This window comes from Myiozetetes cayanensis, unplaced genomic scaffold (assembly GCF_022539395.1).
Source record: "Myiozetetes cayanensis isolate MyiCay16 unplaced genomic scaffold, myiCay2020 scf9, whole genome shotgun sequence".
Taxonomy (NCBI): Eukaryota; Metazoa; Chordata; class Aves; order Passeriformes; family Tyrannidae; genus Myiozetetes; species Myiozetetes cayanensis.
This window is the reverse complement of record NW_026088185.1, coordinates 35,714,135-35,734,975: the sequence shown is the minus strand read 5'-3', so window position 1 is coordinate 35,734,975 and position 20,841 is coordinate 35,714,135. Positions and strand designations below refer to the sequence as shown.

General features: G+C 42.7%; 1 long non-coding RNA gene across 3 annotated transcripts in view; it reads right to left on the bottom strand.

Moving 5' to 3' along the window:
- Nucleotides 1–18,110, bottom strand: part of LOC126652767 (uncharacterized) — a 29,382-nt gene extending 11,272 nt beyond the window's left edge. For 2 of the 3 annotated variants that reach the window (XR_007632043.1, XR_007632044.1), the window contains exons 1-7: nt 17,971–18,080; nt 17,113–17,169; nt 16,074–16,244; nt 14,572–14,671; nt 8,285–8,429; nt 7,557–7,679; nt 3,765–3,869 (exon numbers count right to left, since the gene is read on the bottom strand). This is a non-coding gene — a long non-coding RNA (uncharacterized LOC126652767). Of the gene's footprint in view, nt 1–3,764; nt 3,870–7,556; nt 7,680–8,284; nt 8,430–14,571; nt 14,672–16,073; nt 16,245–17,112; nt 17,170–17,970 lie in introns of all 3 variants that reach the window. The other variant, XR_007632042.1, reaches the window with a different exon arrangement.
- Between the last annotated feature and the right edge of the window lie 2,731 nt (nt 18,111–20,841).

The window sequence follows — 20,841 nt, the reverse complement described above, 5'->3', positions numbered from 1 at the left end:
ATTTTCTTTATCCACCCTATTCTAAATTAAATAATTAAATTTAAAAAAAAAAAAGTCTATCTACTTCCAATTGATTATTCCCTTTGAAATATCACCTTTCCCCATCAATGTGGTGAGTGTTAGTCCCAGTTTTCTGCGATTTCTCTCAGCTGTGCCCTGGGTTTGGGTTTTCCTTGATGGCTCTGTTATTTTAGTGATGCTGTTCCTGGCTGTTTTCAGACAAATTTCTGTTTCACGCTTCATTTGCATGTTACTGCACGGGGAAAAAGCAAGCAAAAGTTTCCTTGTCTCCAGCTTCACAACAGAGCAAAAAACATTTTCCCATTTATTCCTATTCCCTCTACATAGGCTTCAGGTAAGGCATAATTTCATCTTTTTCAATTCATGTTGGTTTAAAATCCTCAGGTTGTACCTGCAGATTTGAGTAAGTACCTACTGAACTCCACCTTTTTAAATGGATAGTATTCACCAGTACTTTTGCCTTCAGAAAACTTCAAAAACTTCTTAAATCTCAAGTAGAGACAGGACACACAAAGTGACTCAAAGGAAGAGTTGCAGGGTGGGGTTACCCCAATTATGTTGGTTCTACTCACCACTTTCAATTTCACCCTCTCTCTCCCTGCAAACCCTACAGAACACACTGAAAACTTGAAGGCAAAGATCACTTTAGAACATTTGTGTTGTATGTTTAAAACAAAACAAACTGAATAAACAACTTAGAACCTAAGTTATGATAGAATTGTTCCCTGCCTATAACTGGAATTGTGTTGTCTCTCTGGCAGGGGTACATTGCCCATTGTTCATTTAAAAATGTTTAAAAATGAGGGAAGAGCATAAATATGAAAACAGATATAGTTAAAACATTGTCTAATTTCTCTCCTCCCTTATACACTTTAAGCAGCCAATCTGAGCAGAGGACAGAATTGTGGAATATCCTGAGCTGGAAGGGACCCACAGAGATCATCAAAGTCCAACTCCTGGCCCTGCACAGACACCCCAACAAACCCACCATGTACCTGAGAGGGTTGTCCAAACACTCCTTGATCTCTGTCAGGTTTAGGGCCATGACCACTGCCCTGGGGAGCCTGTTCAGTGCCAACCACCCTCTGGGGAAAGAACCTTTTCCTGAGATCCAACCTCAACCTTCCCTGACACAGCTTCAGGCCATTCCCTGGGTCCTGTCCCTGGTCCCCCCAGAGCAGAGCTCAGTGCCTGCCCCTCCTGAGGTTGCTGAATTACAACCCAGTAACACAACCCCCAGCACTACAGGCTCCTCTTGGCCCTCATTACCGAGCACTCAGCATTCTCACCCCGTTTGTCCGGTCTTTAATAAGAAATAAAGTTGTTTGTTTATTTTATACCTATTTAACTTGTCGTTTTAAGATTTGCAGAATGCCATCAATCTTTGCCTCAGTACATTGACCTCACTTTAATTGGTGGGGCACTAAATTCTGCGCAGATGTTATTACTATGAATTTAACTTTATACAGCAAGAAATTCGGTGCTGCCATATGCCGTCTTTTATGGGCTTGCAGTTTGCAATGAATATCCATGACTAATGCTTTTGACCCAGGTAAGGCCGTGATTATGGAAGGTAAAAAGTTTACTAAACTTTATTGCAGAGCCCTCAGTAATTTTACCAACAGCTAATGCACCCATCTCCCCCCGCCTCTGTATGGATATGAAAAAATTGCTGAGCTCTTCTTAATATATCTGCCAACATCTACTGTCATTCGGGGACTCTCATGAGTCAGCCAAAATTTTCTAGATTCATAGATAGCATATCAGAGGGGATAAGATGTTTTTTCTCTGATATCCAGCATAAATCAGACATTTTTATGTTTTTCTAGTGGTTTCCAGTTGTGTTTTGGGGTGTGTTTTTTTTTGGTTGAACAAACTGGGACAAAACTTTCAGAAGGTTAGGAAGGAATTAGCCAGGTGCTAGAATTCAAACACATCTATTAAGTCTGTGGTTTGAAATCCAGAGCTGGATCCTCCTTTGGGAAGGAAAATTATTATATGATTAATATAATAATAAATAATGCTTCTTTCATAACTTTAAGTGCCTCATTTCCAGAGCATGGACTTGCATCCTGCCCTCTGCATGGGGAAAGTCCACAGCCATGAAAGGTGGGACTCACTGTGGTAGAAGGAGCTCTGCCCTTCTCCTGGAATTATTTATTAGGCCAGTGGTGAGCAGCTGACTTTTCTAAGGGTAGTTAAAGTAACTCCAAAGGCATGGACTAGTTTCCTGTAGATCTTTTTAGAAGGTAATTAGAATTGAAAGGCAAAACAGTAAATAGCAAATTACAAGGCCTGAAAGTCAGATTTAACCCACTCTGCATTAAACTGCTGACATCTGAGTGTGCTAGAAGTGACTTACCAGGGCAGCTCCAGGTCACATCCCACTCTGTAATACTCTGACTGCCCCAACATCCACAAGGAAAATCAACAGTATGCCCTGCCAGAAAACCACACTGACAACCAAAAACAGTAAAACTCTTTACCACGAACCCTTTTCCATGCAGCAACTGAGTATTAACTAACATGGTAAAACAAGAGCACAGCCAGGGGATATTTTGTGTTTCCATTAATCAGTAACAGATTGAAGGTGAGCCAAGAGTAAACACTTGACAGTGGTAATACATGAGTCCATTTGTTCAGCACTGAATAACATTGTTCTGCTCAAATATCAATTAAAAAGGACCTAAGTGATAGCAAAGGAATACTGGTCCAGCATCATTAATTTTTTTGGTCAGCATTGCAGTGCTGATCCTATCCCTGCTTCTTTTGAGTGTGCTAAATATCAGGGAAGGGACCCCCACCTCACCCTACAACCAGCCCATCTCAATCCCAGATGCTCAACAAAGTAAGAGAAAATAAAACTAGTACAAGGTAACAATGGAGTTCTTTGGGTATAAATCTTTCCACTTTTTCTTCTCACATATATCATGTCCACTCTGCAAAGTGAAATACTTGAAAAGAGGATTATGAAATCATAGAATGGCCTTGCTTGGAAAGGACCTTAAAGATCTCCTACTTCCAACTCCCCTGCCATGGACAGGGATACCTTTCACTAGACCAAGTTGCTCAGAGCTTCATCCAATATGGTCCTGAACACTTCCAGGGATGGGGAATGCATAACTTCTCTGGATAGCCTATTCCAGTGCCTCACCACCCTCAAATTTCCCCTTGTCCTTTCACTACCTGCCTGTGTAAAACGTCTTTCTTCATCTTTCCTGGAGGCTCCTCACACACAGCTGATGAGAAGCCAAGCCCTCTCCAGCTTGATCCCAAGGTATAGCCTATGGAGGCTTTTATTTACCTCTACATAGGACAAACAGAGCTCAGACTCATAGTGAGCAGTGAGAGAGTGCCCCTGGGGCACCCTTAGCCAGTATTCAAACCCACTGTGCCAGGAAAGAGTCACCAGGATACCACCAGAGACATGGCTCACATGCTGATTTGCCTTCTCTTCAAGATGTATATTTATTCTCCACTAATTTCTTTCCAGAGTTAATAGTTCTCACTCTCGTGAAGCCAAGGATCAAATGTGCCAAACCCTGATATTGAGTGAGGGATATTTATGCAGCACATGTGTTAACACAGGGTGAATTGAGCACAGGAGGAACTCAGGCAGGACTCTGCTGCTATGAATATGGTTTAGAGGACATTTTCAGATTTTTGGCTGAAGCAAGTATCGAAACACACTCTTATCTGAGGCTCTGGAATCTGAAAAGGATAATAAAAAAAGATAAAAGTACCTCATTAAATTCCATTTCCTGTTTTGGGTTTACTGGGTTTCTCCTGAACCAAATTCTGCATTCTGTCCTCCAGGCCCGATTATCTTCTCCCATGACTTCTGCCACCTAAAGAACAAAAAAATGCATTAAGTTCTCTCTTACATTTTCACTAGTCAGGGATGACAGAGGGTTTGGCATCTAAAACAGAGAAGTCCAAGTCTCGACTTGGCTCTTGCCTGTGACATTTTGCTTGATCGCTGTTTGTACAGATACCCTTGGGAGATACCACTGCACCAAGACAGAGCAACTGCATTAAAGTCAGTTTGGGGAAGGGAATGGGAGAAGTGCCCCACCCCAGAGGCAGCAGAATTGCTCCCTTCTGTGGGAAAGGGCTTCATGTGTTTCCCAGCTCCTGGTGGAAGGTAAGAAAGCAATTCCCCGTTTTAGAGATGAGCTCATGACTGTCAGATTTTCACCATTATAATGGATATAAATATAAATCAATAATGTTGAAACTACTGGTTTGGTCTATTTTTTGAGATGAAGTGGGTGAAAGCTGCTAGCAGTGTCACATGAACATAGACTCCAGACAATGCCTTGAAAGAAAGGCCAGCAGAGATCTCTGCAGTTTCCATTTCAGACTTAAGTCCCTTTATTCCAAGTGAACACTTCATTTGAGCAAGAGACTCCAAGGTTAGACTGAGAGGAAAGATTTTTTTTGCCCCTCATTCCAGACAGAAGTAGAAAAGCATAAAAAATTAGGAAAAACTTTATGAATTGTCATCTATCATAAACTTGCTAAATTTAATTCTACCCAGCACAAGCAGGAGGCAATGAGGAGAATATACATCTGAGTTTCTTAGCTGATACTTTTTAGCCATTTATGTAACCCAGTCAAAGGGACAGCATGGTCTCAGGGTGCATCAGGTGAACTGTTTCCAGAAGGAAGTGGAAATATCCTGGTAGGGAGGATTGGTAAAGCTTGCTCTGAAATCTAGTGTATGCTGAAGATTAACTGAAATAAAGCTTCAGTTCGGCTGAAGCTCCAAGAAAATGGGTTCAGTGTTAGGGAAACTATCAGTCTGCAAAGGGCAGGGAGGAGAAAACATTATTCCAGCTAAAGAGAAAACCGAAGAGAGAATAGTAGGAAAAAGAAAAAGCAAGTGGGTTTAAATTAGTCATACATATATTTGCAATGCAAAGTAGGAGAAGGTCTTGCAGCAACAGAGAACTGAGGCTGTGCTGCCTCCTCACTACAGGAGTGGAGTCAGGAAACCTAACTGTTCCGAGATATAACTACCCAAGTTTTCAAAAGGGATGGAGTTCAGCAGTAGAGGCACCTGTAGATCAGAAGTTCTGTTCCAACCTTATGCCCATGTCTCTACCCAGCCATCTCCCCTTGCCCCTACTAAAAACTTTGCTCAGCCGTCATCAATCAAATGATAACAAACTCCTGCTCACTGTCACAAAATGTATCACAAGCAGAGGCATTAAAAAAAAAAAAAAAAAGAATAAATACGAAGCACCACAAAGTTAAAGTTGCTGGTTAATGAGTAGTAATATGTTTGCAGCAGCTCCTGCCTTCCCAGCAGCTCAGTTCACATCTACGGAGTCAGCTAACGAAACAGGAATTGGAGCCTTGCTCTTATGAGTCACTCTGCTTGGAACCCTCTACATATTTAAAAGAAATAAAAACACCAATCAAAAAAATAAACCAACAACCCTGTGCTAAAGGCATCTTAGCCAAGCATGTTATTTCTCTTAAATATACAACAAAACACGACCGTCCTCAAGGTAAATATCCTCTGTTTTATTACTTCAGATCACTTTTCTGTGCTGCAATCATGTCATTAGGATTGCAATTCCTGGCTCCAAAAGAAACAACCACCTAGCTATAAAATGCTGGTTTCCCAGTCTATTTTGAGGGGCCAACCAGAGTTCAGTGGGTCTGAGCCCCCACCACTGAAACCGATGGCAGTAGGTTCAAGTCTCCCAGTCCAGAGTGAGACAATTAGTTTTTTTCCTCAGCTGCAGTTTCTAACAGATGTTCAGGCAGCTCAGGTCTTTCTTATGAACTGAATTAGGGAGCTGTGTCAGGACAAAAGTGAGGACAGTCTGTGTCACCCATGGATGTAACAGCAGCATTTGTCAGCTGGTACCACCAGGGGCTTCTGTGTTTCCGATGTTTAATTTTGAAGTCTAACACAAAACAAAAAACAAACAGAAACCACAAACAATCAGAAACCAAACAAACAAACAAACCCCCCCAAAACCCCAAACAAAAACCCAAACAAACAAACAAAACAACAACAACAAAAAAAAAGGTACAACATTCACCAATAGTGGTAATAGCAAGTCCTTAAATGTCCTTAAACAACCTTTATACATCACTATACTCTTTTACTGCCCCATCCTGCAGGCAAGGTTTGGATCTCTCTTGTGGGGAAGCACCTCTGGGCCAACTGTGTGAAAGGCACCCTCCCAGGTGGTCCAGATGTGTGCAAAAGCTACATCAACAAGCGTTAAGTGACGTGCCCATAGAGCAAATCAGTGCAGCACAGCCCCAAGCGATGCTCAAAGCCACTGTAATCATGGGCACCACAGCTCATGCTGGGCTTGACAGACCTGACCTACCATGGATGTGCAGACTAGGATTCCAGTGGCCCTCAAATAACAATTAATTTATTTATTCTCCCTTTAAGAGCAAGATTTCAGATATAAGATGATACTTCAAACCCCTTTCTAGGTTATTTTTTAGCTCTCCACTGTACCTTTATGTTTGCAGTGTTTCCTGAGGTCAAATCAGTGGCAGCTTTAATTGCACTTACAAGGAATGTTGCTAAAATGGGCACGAAGTCCTAAACTCAATGTTTTCTTCATTATTTTGCAACTTTGGGAGCCTGCCAACATCGTTGCGAGATTTGGCATGTGTTTACCTGGAAAGAATGAGGCTTAATATTTCATTTCAGCTCTGCAAGGTTTTCTCCTCCCCGCCTCCCGCCAAAAAAGAGCAAGCAAAGGAACCAGAAACACAGGCAAAGGGCAAGGCTGGTCTCTCTGATCTTGGTATGGCATCAGCACAGCTCAGCAAGATTCTGGGGAGCCCTCCTGGAAAGCAAGAGCAGCTTCACCACAAGTGGCTGCACCTTCACCAGCTGCTTCTCCACTCTCTGCAAATTTGGATGCACAGGGGATATTTTTGCCTGCTCTTCCACCTAAGGGTGGTTTAGTAGGTCCTAGATTCATTAAGGTTGGAAAAGACTCTAAAATCATCGAGTCCAATCATTAAGAGGTGAGAGGCCTGTCACGCTTGGAGGTGTGAACTGCAAAGGCCAAGCTCATAACCTCACCTGCAGCCTTGTGCCTTGAAACCAGATCTGTGTTTAACTCCTGCTTTAGACCTTTAATACAGAAAATAATCCTCATACAGCTGTTGCTTGGTGCTTGGAGTCCATAGGCGACTTTGTGTTTAGTATTTTAATGTCAAATGTTTTAACAGCCTCCAAAAGGAGCGGCAATAGAGGTTACCACCACCCAAATGCCACCAGAGCCACTCTCTGACAATGCCTTGGTAAGTCAAGGTCAAGTTGAGCTTTGAGGTCCCTTCCAAACCAAACCATTCTGTGATTCTCTGAAGCCGCACTGCAGCTTTTGGTCTGAGCCTGGGGCTGCTTAAACAAGGACTCCATTACAACTGCATGAAGTGAACATTTCCCTTTCACAGGTTTAAAACAAGGGCTCTGTAGGGCTGGGTCCCCTGAGGAAAATCATGACCTTGGAGCTGGGTTTCCCCTGGGCTGGGATGGTACTTACACAGTGAAGGTGCTGCACGGAAGCGGGGTGGCTCCTTAGCATCCTGCCTGGGGGTGAGCACCAGGAAAGGGATGTCCACTGTGGTGCCAAGGAGTGGATGCCTCCTCCATCAGGATGCTTCAGCTGTGGAATAAAGGTGTTTTCCCAGTTAAATTCCTGAAGCTGTGCTTCCCCGACCCACAATGCCCAACTTTCTCCGTACGACCTGCAAAGACTCCCTAACTCCTATCTCAAGCTCCAGTAATCTACCAGGCCTACAATTTAAGCATAGCTATGTCAGAGCCCTTCTGTGGATCCAGTATTCCCTCTGCAGCTGCCCCACTGAAAGGATTAAGCTCTTTGGGAAACAAAGCACTGTTCGCTGGGAATAAGGATGTCAGATGCCGGCCCCAAAGAAGCGACGTCTCAGTATATTTTGGTTTAATATTCTTATGTCAGTGACACTGGTAGGAAATGGAAAAAGGTAAGAACTCTGTGAGGCGTGTAAAATAAGCGTGGACAAGGCAATAGGAGTGTGACAGTGGGAACTGGCTGTGTGTCAGCAGAGGGGCCGGCACTGCTGTCACCGGGGCTGGCAGAAAACATTCCCCACGGACCCAAAGCACTTCCAGCACTCCCAGCACATAGAGTTAAACTTTGCTGTTTGCCTCAGTGGTATAAATCCATAGCATTTTGACTGAATCCCATAAAAGTAAATCAGGGTAAGTGAGGCCAGACTGTGGCCTCACCATCCTGCAGACCAATGCTGAGAAAAAGGGACGGCGATAGCGACGAGCAGCAGCTCCCACCACGCTGGGAGCCGAGCACAGAGTCAGCCAGGGAGCAGCTGGGAGGCAGCCAGATGGGCAATGAAAGGGGCACAGCCAGCAGCACCTAAAAAAAAAAAAAATAGTTTTTTAATTGTAGGAAATTTTGCGAGGCATAAAGTTGAATTATTTTCATTTTCTGCTCCGACAGCAGAAATGTAAATGCTGCCGTTCGCACAGAGTGGGGTTTTTGAAGTTGTTGTAGAGAGGCTGCACTTAAAAAGGGGCTGGTATTAATCATCTCTACGTCAGGCAAGTTTAAAGGGGCACATCAACCAGGTTCTTGGAGCAGCTTGTGGGCAGGGGTCTATTTTGCTGGCTGGTGGTTTCTCGGAGTGGGTATCAAACGGGTCCACGTGGCATGAACAGAACAGAGTTCCAGATGGGAGAGCAGTTCCCATCTTTTGCAGAGTAAATCTGCTGTTTGAGACTGTATCCTATGACTGAAATTTTATACATCTGACTTTGTTGGAGCTGGGATCTCTCCTTTTGAAAATGTGCTACAGTAATAATTGCATTTACCAGTTGCCAGTCCTCCTCTCAAAACCTTTTTTATTTTTTCGTTCGGATTGTGAAATTAATTGTCTCTAGCTAATATAATTAAAAACAAACACTTCGGATTTCAGCGGAGGGAAAGGGGAAGGGAGAGAGGAGGGAAAAAAAAAAAAAAAAGCAAGCAAACTGCAGCCCTGATTTTCTATTGACAACAAGAAAGCCCTGCCATCCCTGCACTGTTTAATTATTGAAATGAACTGTAACAGTACACTGGATTGTTGCCGAGGTCACCGAGTAGTACTGGATGTCAAGAGGAAAGCAGCAGCTCCGAGAGCCCTCCAACGCCCCAGGCTCCGGCTGAAATCCCACACACTTTTTCTCAGGCACTCAGGCTCTGATAGGTAGCCCGATAGCACGGCCGATTTGCTGGTATTACAGAGGTCCAACGGTGCTTGCTTGTTTTAAGACGAGCCAAACTATGCTCTGGTGACCACCGTGACGCTGTGATTCCCATGCCCTATCGCATTCCTCTTTCTCAGATCCCAGGCATTTTTATTTTTTTTTCCCCTACGTGCAGTCCAGGATGTAGACAAATGAATTCCAAGTGACCTATGTGGGGGTGGACTCTTTGGAAACAAACAACAAAAATAAGATATCTCCTGTCCTCACTTTTTCATTTGCTCGTTCCCTGGATACAGTTTATTCGTGGCAATGAAATGCACATTGTGTCTCAGGAGTTAGATCCAGCAGCAACATCTTTACCACCCCCTAACCTTGGCTTTTTTTTTTTCCCCCCCTTTTTTTTTTTTTTCCCCTTTGCTTTTCCTGATTTCCTATTTCAGCCTTTACAAAAGACATCTTGTTTAACATTATCTGCTCCTTTGGAAGTCAGTCTGCCCTTTAAAGCCTATCATATCAAGGCTTGTTATTGATTTAAACAATGTGTTTTTTTCCTGGAAAAAGTTTAGGAAGCTGGAAGTTTTGCAAAAAATTCTTGCACATATCTTCACTGGCAGGAGGATCTACTGGACAAGTAATCACTGTGTTTGCAGGGAAAGGAAAAAACTTCTTTTGAATCTTTCATAGTGAAGAAAATCCTGTGGACACAAAAACTGCTGAAAAGAAATAAAACTGCAGTTGGGGAACAGACAATAAACATTTCAGATTGCTTTATGGCACACTATTACAGGCAACTATCTTGCTTAAGTAGGCATAACATTTTTCACAGTATATGTTTAGGGGGCTTTTATGGTGTGGATTAACAGCAGAAAAACATAGCTCTTAAAGGGAGGGGAGAAATAATTTCTGCCACTCCAGTGGCCTGATAGGTAACAAAAAAATCTTTTAGAATGTCCTGAGGAATGCACTGAATGGTCAAGCAGGAACAGCCTCCAGCATCCCCCGATGCTCACATGGACTGCACACACAGCTCACCAATGGGAAAAGCCAGGAGTGACCCTTGGGACCAACTCTGGCCCTGCAGGCACCAGGGTGGCTGCACTGGAGTCCAAGATTGTTGCTGGGGCACCAGTGGAAGATGCAGCTCTGCAGTCTGGTGAGAGCAGCGCTGGGAGAGATGTTTCTGCTGTCAGACATCGCTCCTCTCCCACCACCGGCACACTTGGAGCATCCGTGAGCCAACTGGCAGCAGCCCCTTGTTCTCACTATCAGAATCAGCCAAAGTCCCTGCCTGATTTTAGGGCCAGATATCATCAGGCTGTTTGGGGCCACCGCAGCCCCTCCGTGAACCTCAGCTGTCCCCTGGAGTGGCTCTCGAGGACAGCAAGTTATGCAGAGACATCTCCTCCCAGGCTGCCAAGTCCTGCCAGCTTGGAACAATGGAGTAAAGAATAACGGGAAAAGAACAGTCCACAGTAATGCATCCAGCATTGTACTGGGGTCCCTTTGGCTTCGTTAAAATTAGTGACGTCCCCCAGTCCTGGGTGCACCGGAGCTCTCCTGCCCCTGCACAGAGCAGAGCCCAACACTGCAGAATCCTGCCTGGCACACGGATCTCAGCAATTCCACTCTGCCCCTCGGTGACACAACATGCAGAGGGAGGGGGTTTGCCAGTTCACAGAGTCCTAGAACACTTTGGGTTGGAAGGGACTTTAGAGATCTAATCCAACCCCCTCGCTGTGGAGAGGAATACCTTCCACTATCCCAGGTTGCTCCAAGCCCCATCCAAGCTGGCCTTGAACACTTCCAGGGATCCAGGAGCAGCCACAGCTCCTCTGGGCAACCTGTGCCAGGGCCTCACCGCCCTCACGGTCAATAACTTCATCCTAACATCTAATCTCACCCTACCCTCTGTCAGTTTATAACCATTCCCCCTTGTCCCATCACTCCATGCCCATGTGAAAAGTCGCTCTCCAAATATTTAGCTAAATTTTTAGCAGTCCGAAGGAAATTAGAGCAAACTGATTTTTATTATTCCCCATGGTACAATAACTTGCCCTGTTCCCGAGTTTACTTTTACCTCCCTGGAAATGTATGCTATTTACCCCTGGTGTTCCCACCAGTGGTTGGGTCCTCCTGGGTATGGGGGGAACAAAACCTGCCCTGGAATAGGCAAAGTTTCCACAGAGACAGAGGATTTAATCTCTTTGTAAACTATGTGCATTGAAGTAAGTAATTTAACAGTTCATTCCCCCAGGTAGCCAGTGACCATTGTATGTCCATGTTATTTAATTTGACAGTTAACCTTTGGAAGGCTGGTAGCCATTTCAGATTAAAAATTAGCAAGCAATTTCCTTCTGGTTAATTTTTATTTTTGTTTGTTAGTTTTATCACATATTTCTGGTGGTCATCTTGTCTACTAAATTTGTTCATCCTTTTCAATGCATCACTTGGTGAGTCAGAGGTGGGGGGAGGAGGAAGAGTTGCTAAGAAATTGGAAAACATTATTTAAGTAGGTAAGATTAAGTGTTCATGCCATAGTTTACAATTATAATAAAATAAATCTAGAAACTATTTCATGTATGAGAGCATGTGCATTAGAAAACATATTTCTATAACAGATAACCATCTTCTGAACACTAGAATGCTGGTAATTTGTCAGTTTTTCTTTTAATTAAAACTGTGAATATAGTTCATGCTCTGTTTGATTCAGTGTCAACATTTTGGATGGGGGCTAAAACTGATTTCCTCTTAAATCTGTTGCATTTCTCAGGACAACTGATGAAGTGTGCCTTAACATTAAGCTCGTGAACCCATGAGGTTTGCTTGTTTCAAGATCAGTAAATCAAGAGATATTAGAGTAATAGCCCTGAGAAGGCTCAAGACTTCTAACACTTCTGTAAATGCTCTCTTTACCAAAACTGCATCCATTTTTCCTACCAGACAACCTGTTTTAATTCATTGCATCATTACCAAGTTGGTCCACTGTAAAACGAATTAAAATTATGCTACTTAGGAGTTTCATTCTAAATATTTTTCTCAATGCAACTCATGAAACATTCAAAGTGTTTAAACTTTTTCTTTCTCTTAACAACAGAAAAATCTGTCTGGTCTTTCTCTAAATATTTTTATTTTTATTTTATATTTTTTTTTTTACATTTTCAGTCTTCCTCTCTGAAAATACAGAACCTTGTATGAGTTAAGGGTATGTATCCCAAAGCATTATTAGGAATGAACCAGGGCAGGGGTCCAGCAACACCTTTTCCAGGGCAAGTGCAACTGGCTTTGACCCTCCTTAAATTATGTCAGCCCCTCAAAATATAATCACTGTAAGAAAAAAAGCTAATTCAAAGATCTTATATGTAATTTAAAGTCAGAAACCACCAAAAAGCATCTGCTGGGTTATGGCTCATGCGCCACTCAGGTGGTCTGTTCCCACCCCTTCCCACCAGTTCACACTGCAGTGGGTACAATATCCCAAATATGTGTTACACAGCTGGCCTCAAAATCTGACCAACCTGCACAAAATATAGGTGGATTTACACAGGGTGGGGCAAAAAGGGTTTGGATAGAAGATCATTTGTTAGGGGAGTAATTATCATTGGCTTATAAGAGTCTCTCCAACTCAGCTTGTTCCCCAGGTAATACTCGGCAGAAACCACTGTAAAAGTTTCCTAAGGAAGATCACTGAATCCTGGAATGATTTGGGTTGGAAGGGACCTTAAAGATCATCTCATTCCACCCCCTACCATGGGCAGGGACATATTCTGCTATCCCAGGTTGCTCCAAGCCCCATCCAACCTGGCCTTGGACACTTCCAGGGATCCAGGGGCAGCTTCTCTGGGCAACCTGTGCCAGGGCCTCCCCACCCTCACAGCCAAGAATTCCTTCCATATATCTAACCCAAATTTCTCCTCTTTCAGTTTGAACCCAACACTCCTTTTCCTATCACTACAGTTCCTGATGAAAACTCCCAGATGTGGGCGAGTTCAGAGCCCCAGCCCTCAAGCCTAACTCAACAAGCTCATTCCACCCCAGCAACGCACGGAAAAGGAGCTCGAACTGGGACTCCTCCAGGGAGGACTGGGAAAAGCTCAGCAGACACCAGAGCTGAGTACATTTGCTGCAATGGCTGAGGAGGACGAGGAGGATGCTCTGTGCCAGCACCAGTGTGGGTGCTCTCAGTGTAGGTGCAGAAGCAAAGGCCAGTGTGTTCCTCGTGTGTCAATGGGAACGCATGAGTCCACAGAATATAACATATATTAAGTATTACAGAGTAAATGCATCTCTATGTTTTCATTCCAGGCTCATCTCCTGCTCCCTCACCACTGCAAAGCTGTGTTCAGTCACACAGAGAGGGGAAGTAACCATTATATTTCCTAAAAACACTCATAACTTACTATATTTAGCTCCAAGCTCCAGTTGCTTCTACCTTGCCTATTTTAATAAATACTCGTGGCACTCAATAAAATTAAAACATCAGTGAACAAAACAGATCCATATGAATTTTCCCCCAGGGATTAGGAATGGAGAGGAAGCACATCTGGTACAGGAGAGTCATGTTGCTAACTATGCTCAACTGCCCCACTGGTAGGTGAGTACAGTGATAATCTAATTTATCTGTAATGTACCTGGATGCTTCTTGGATCAAAGCCTGGGAAAGGCAAAGGAAAAGACTGAAAAGTGAGAAAGTCCACTCAAAAAAGATGGTAACTTTCAAATGGATATTGCTATCACCACAGTAGTGAGAAAGAGCTCGTGGTTGATTCCCTGGGAGTTACCTTATGACAAACATGGTGAGAATTTGGAGAGGGTGTGGGGGAAAGCACACCATGAGAAAGAGGAGCAGATGCATCTTTAGAGCTCCCTATTCCTCGTGCCTCTAACTTCACATGCCCTTTACACAGCCTTCCACTAATTTTTCTCCACTGATAATCTATAGAACCTAATTACACAAAGTTTCAAAAAAAAAAAATCCTTCCATGAAACCCATAATGCTGATATCTGAGTCACGAGCACAGTTAATGTAATCTAACACATATTGCGGGAACCTACTGCACACAGATATTACCAATTAGCACATGATTTTAACAATCAACATTCATGCAATTAATAGAACACTTCATATTCCTTCTAATTTTGAGCTCTGCATGAGCATATGTTATCATGACGGAATGTGGGATCATTTATTTATACTGGAAGCAAGGCACCACATAGAAAGCCTGAAAGTTAGTCTGAAAGTGAAAAGGGCTGAGTTTTGCATTGAGAAAAGAATATTATTAGGCCAATTTCTAAAAGTTGAGCTGAGTCCTTACCTTCTTGTTGATTCTTGCTGTTAGTGAATTTCTGGAGAGGAGACTGTGCCCAGATTATTGGGCTGAGGAACACAATAACCAATTCATCAAGCACTTCTCTCTAAAATTGAAAAATACAACATAATTAAAACTAAAAAAAACCAAATGCAAGCAGGTTTTGCTTAGATATTTTATATATAGATATATTTTCAGAGACAACCATAACTGAGTACCTTGTTTTCCTTAACATATTTATCATTATACTTTATTATAAACAGGGAAGAATTACTATATACAAATTACTATAGTTATAGGACAGATGAGGAGCTGAGGTATACAGAGATTAAACTCAGACACCCACAATGTTTAGCCACTGATTTTCACTGAATTCCAAAGGATTTGGGCACGTGCTACCACTAGGATCCAGTCCTATCAATTTTCCTGACAGCAGAGGAAAGCAGGGAGCCAAGTGCCTGTTTCCCAGAGTCCCAGTGGTTGCCAGCCCACCTTACCTGTCTCTCTCTTTTTGCTCTTTAGTGTTAACATCAGTAAGCAATTAAACCTTTTTTTTTTAATTACTGAAGTCACAGATGTGTTTCTGGCTCATTTACGAGATGAGAGGGTGGTTTTTACATGTAGAGTGCAAGGAATCACACTGTCCTGCCACAGTGGCTGGAGCTGCCACATTCCCCATCTATGGTCAAGCAGGAAAACATCAAAATACAGGGGTTGTGTGAGCCTTCACTGCAGAACATCCTCACATCTTCAGCGGCCTTGTTACAGAGTTGTCCCACATGTGGTCCCTACAACTGAAGACATTCCAGCGGGCCTTCACAGCCAAGCACACCCTTCAGGAGCTCCTCCTGTGAGCTTGAGCACACAGATGTGCCATGCCAGCACCCCATTATACTGACTTTCCCTTTAGTTGAGGAAGACACCTCCTCTAATCCTGCTCTCAACAGATTTTGGGGAGTGCGACAAGAGTTGCCGTCATCAGGGAATCCCCTTCCCCTTGCGAAGTGGCAGTGGAGGTGATGTCAGATGGGACATCTGGCAGCAGGAACAACCACTCTCCTTCCAGCTGCATGATGGCTGTCCCCTCCAGGTTAGGAACAGCATTAGTTTCCTTGGGCTTCTGCTTCAGGAACAGCTCTAAGCCCCGGCATCAGGAGGCTGTTGATGCAGGGAATTCTTCTCCAGCAGCAGGTACCGAAGCAGCTGTAGAGCTGCAGATGCAGACTCTAAATCATTGTGTCTTTTCCTCTTTCAGGACAAGCTCCTGAGAGAATTTGGTTTACCACACATCTGACATGTATTTATGTGTTTGCAGGACAGGAGAAAAGTAGTGATTCTCTGGGCATAACTGTATTTCTCAAAAATGTCAGAGGAGTATTTATGTCCCCCATTGCTGCCTCCCCCCTCGAGGGAGCCTTCACAGAAGCATCACCTTTTGGGCTGCTGCTGTTTCAAACAAGAATAAATTACAGCAAGCTATAGGTGGCTAAAGAAAAGAGAGATTTCACCTGTGACTGCACCTCTTGTGTTTATCTCAAGAGCTCCTCTAGCCAATATTGGTAAACAGGGGAGTAAACACTCTCCTAAAGTCGGTGTCTGATTGTGCAACATGTACACTTGGAAATAAGTCTGCAGTTCAGTCAGTCCAGATTTCCATGACGACCAGAGGAGATGCACAACTACAGACAAATAAGAGAGAAAATAAAAAAAAAAAAAGGAAGATCTCAAACTCAGTTTGCCCGAGGTAACCTCAGCGAAGGTAATAGAGCAGCACCAGTGTCAGTGGCAGGGAGGTAAACTAACCGTAATGGCTTTTTACACTGGCTAAATACATTAGCAATGACCTTCCTGCCAAAAAGAAATCAAGACATACCTTTTTCCACCAGTATCTACAATAAACTTGTATTTTTCTTAACCATTATTTTTATTGAAGGCTTTACTGCACAAAGAATCCAGGGGGAACAGAAAATCATATATCGGTGCAGGTTAGGGAATTCTCTAAAAATATGTAACCATGGCACCCTTGTCATTACCAATCAAGTATTGTTGATAAAAAAATAAAGTAATTAGCCTTTGAGAGGAGCATAAAGCTAATTAAAAATGACAACTTAGTCATCTCAACAAACAACGGCAAAGAACCAGTCCAGAGTTCTAACTATAGCACAACGTGATAACCTGGCCTGCCACAACCACTTGCCTTCAACCCCTTAAAAGAAACCACAGTTCATGAGAGTGAAACTTTGATAACCTTTTCCTTTGTTTGTAAAATTTACATTTGTTTCATTTACCACCCGATACTCCTACTTGTTGTCTGAGTTGCTTCATCTTTTTCTAAGGCTTTTTCCACCTCTCAGCAATTTTTGTAAATGAACTGATGGAAACTCCTGTAGTCTCCGAAAAGGAGATGACAAAATGCGAAGTACGAACATATGCATTGTCAAAAAGATTTACAAGTTGCAAATAAGTTTAGTCTCATAACAAAGTAGCTTGTTCAGAATTTATAAATAATAGCCAGAAACAAAAAGAAACCACTAGTCTCTCACTTACGTAGCAACTGGAGCTCTGTCCTCCTGTAGATGTTAATTACAAGGTTTTTATTAATTTCTGTGGAACAAGAATGAATATTTTTTCTTTTCTTGCCATCAAAAAATCCTTGAAGAAGTGACATTATCAGAAAGTTATCAAAATTAGTGACATTTTTATAGCAAGTATATTTACTCAGGTTGTAGGCACTGAAGAAACAAATTACTCTTTTTTCATAGAATCACAGAATGGGTTTGCTTTGGAAGGAAACATGAAGAACATCCAGTTCCACCCCCTGCCATGGGCAAGGACACCTTCCACTAGCCCAGGTTGCTCCAAGCCCCATCCAACCTGGCCTTGGACACTTCCAGGGATCCAGGGGCAGCCACTGCTTCTCTGGGCAACCTGTGCCAGGGCCTTCCCACCCTCACAGGGAAGAATTTCTTCCCAATATCCCATCTAACCCTGCCCTCTGTACCCTTGAAGCCATTCCCCCTTGTCCTGTCACTCCAGGCCCTTGCCCATAGTCCCTCTCCATCTCTTTTGGAGCCCCTTTAGGCACTGGAAAGTGGTTCCCTTTTCAAATCACCAGATCCTAATAAATATTTCCTAACATAGATATACATGTGTGTTACATTATATATATAATTAAATACATTAAGTACAGCCAACAACCCATGGCACTACAGTCCTTAAAGCTGAAAGCTCATTCTCTTTAAGAATTAGAATAATGGAATCACAGAATCATTAAGGTTAGAAACAACCTCTAAGTTCATCAAGTCCAATCATTAACCTAACAAAGCAGAACTGTCCTAATTTAGGGTGTGTGCACACAGCTGAGTCTCCATTAAGTTTTGGTGCAGTTCCTGAACTCATACTCACAGGTTTAGATTTTAAAAGGATGAATCAGTGCTGTCATGGGCCAACCCCAAACACTGGCTCCTCAACAGGTCCTGCTGAGTGATACTGATACTTCATCACACTCACAAATCCTTATCAAGCACACAGGAAATACAGGTTTGATCCTCAGGATAAGGATTCACTGGAATAAGAAAAGAGGTAGGAGAGATTATGGTTAGGTTTTGAGTGTCCCATGCTAATCTATGACTACAGTTTCAGTTCCTCCTTGCTAGGAAAGAACAGAATAATGACTTAGAGAGGGCCTTAGGCTGTTGAAACACAACACATTGGAAGCACTTTGTGAAACAGAATGATTGCAAAGCAACAAGAAGTGAAAACTTAAGCTCCTTTGACTTACAGTATATATGAATACATGAGCTGGTAAAACACTTACAGATGTGCATCTAGACCAAATAAAAAGACCTTGTAGAGACAGAGAAAATATGTATCTGCTCGTGCTGCACTGCTCCCACTCACGGGAAAGCTGGAGGCAGGAGTAAAATGTTTGCTTAGATTTTGAACAAATGTTGGATGAAAGGAGACTCTGAGCAACCGTGAACTAAATAAAGACCTTGATCCTGCTCTGTAATGCATGGTAAGACAGTTCACCAAGGCCAGCTCTGGCTTAGGAAAAAGAGTCTCCCTAAGCCTTCTCCACAGCCCGTGGAGGGATGGATCATCCATCCCCTGCATCGCTCCACTCCAGTCCGTGGAAGCAAACCAACATACACAGGCTGAACATCTTAGGCTGGGATCCCAAATCTACAGATCTGCACCTCTTAGTAATTCTTCACATGCCAAATGTAACAGCACTGGACAACCTTTCTGAGCTCTGCTTTACAGGCAGTGTCAAATATTACTGCGGCTGAATTCCCGTGTCATGAATTCGATGCAGTTTTGGGGGGTTCCAGTTTGCTTTTTCAATTCTTCAAAGTGTTTTCCCAAACATATTTGTAAAGTTTTGTGTATGGATCACATGATGCTTTCTCTAAAAAAGCTTTTAAGGGCCTTCAAGGAAATACAGTTTCTTTTCCTATGCCCGCAGGACAAGCAGGTGTTTTGGTCTCAGACTCACATGTTATAGGACATCAGGGAAGATAAGAGAAGTGCTGCTTTTTCTCTTCCTTTTTTGCTTTCCCCAAGCAAAAATTAAACTTTTACAGGGATGAGGTAGTAATCTACAACACCTGCAAAGAGCAAGCATCTACTTGATCTTTGGACACACTATTTCCTTACGCAGAGATGGTGGAGATGAAAATGAGATATTTGTCTTGTAGGGAAAGCAGAAGAGAGTGAAATCCCCACTTTTATACCTCTCTTCAGACCTCTTAATTCCAAGTTTAACCTGGAGAAAGAAATGGAAAAAAATACTCTGTAGGGAACAAAATGGTGTTGGCAGTGGAGTGGATTCAGTGAACTAGTCATTCTTTGTCTATCTCTGAATTCTTTGATACTATTCATGAAAAGGAAACAAAAATGATGGACCACTCCAAACAAATTGTTACCTCAAACCAGCAGCAAACATTAGAATTGTCAAATGCTCCTTTAAGAATTAAATGGCTCATGCAGGCAGGGAGAGGACTAATAACGTACCTTTCCTGGTCCTGGGCTGTGTTTATTTCCCATATTTATTTAAAGGCAAATCAAAATACTTTTAAGCAAGTTGGCTGGTTCCAAATTTAGGAACAATTGAACAAAGAGGAATCTGCTAATTCCAGATGGAGTGCATATAGTCCCTTGGCACTTATTACTTACCAAATGTTTTGCAAAGCAAACACATGACCTAAAAGATTTTGTGAGTGTGGGGTCCTCAAAAAGCTTTTAAGAAGTCATGTATTTCTAACTGTATTTACTTTACCCACACACAAAAACCCACTTCATTTTCCTTTCTTTTTTTTTTTTTTTTTTTTTCTTTTTTAAACAGACAATGCTCCCTTTAAAGACTATTTATGGATAATTCAGTTATCCCATAAGGGCAGGAGCTCTAAAGGTGTCTCCTTTGAAAGGCTTCAGCTGTGGAGCATCTGCTCCCTGTGAGAGGGCCACCTTCTCCAGCACTGCAGTGGGTGCAGGTGTTTTCCTAAAGTGGGATCCTGCACAGGAAATGGGCACCCACAGATGGCTCCTCATCTCAAAGATGCAAAATACTTTTCTGTTGTGTTTTTGTTTATTTGTTTGTTTTGATGGTTTTTGTTGATTGTTTGTTTTTTGTGTTTTTTTTTTCTTTTAAATCTGTTCCTTTGCACGTAACCAAGTTGTCCACCAACATCCTGCTCAGCCACCACCAAAACACCCCTCTAGGCAAATTAATATTGATTTATTTGTGTGCATTTCATATTTATCACTGAGGCGTTTTAAATGAATCTCTTAGGAAAATGAATGTAATGAATACAACTAGGACTTTTTTAGTGAATATTATATTCCATTATTATAATTGTTTCCTTCCCAAATTAAATACTTCGGGGGAAGAATAAAGTAGAAATTCTTAATTTTGAGGCAGTTTGATCAAAGTCAGGCATTTTTTTCAGCAGCTCTCCCACCCCAAGAGCACAGAATTGGCAGTGATATTCCCTCCTGTGCCTTTCCCAAGCTGCCATAGCTGGTGCACAGTGGCCCATGTGGGTCCATGAAGGTAACAAGCCTGATCTATTGGGGAGTGAGAGCTGCTCTGGGAGATCTTCACTAAATCCCTTCAGTCTGAGAGGGTGGAAAGGTTCCACTTCTGTTCCAGGTGACAATTTTCATAAGGCAGACCACAAACATTTCTGCTGGAGGGACGAGCCCTGTCCTGCAAAAGGGGCAGAATCAAAGGGAGCAGAGAGAAATACTTAATAAACACTTAATTATCAATTG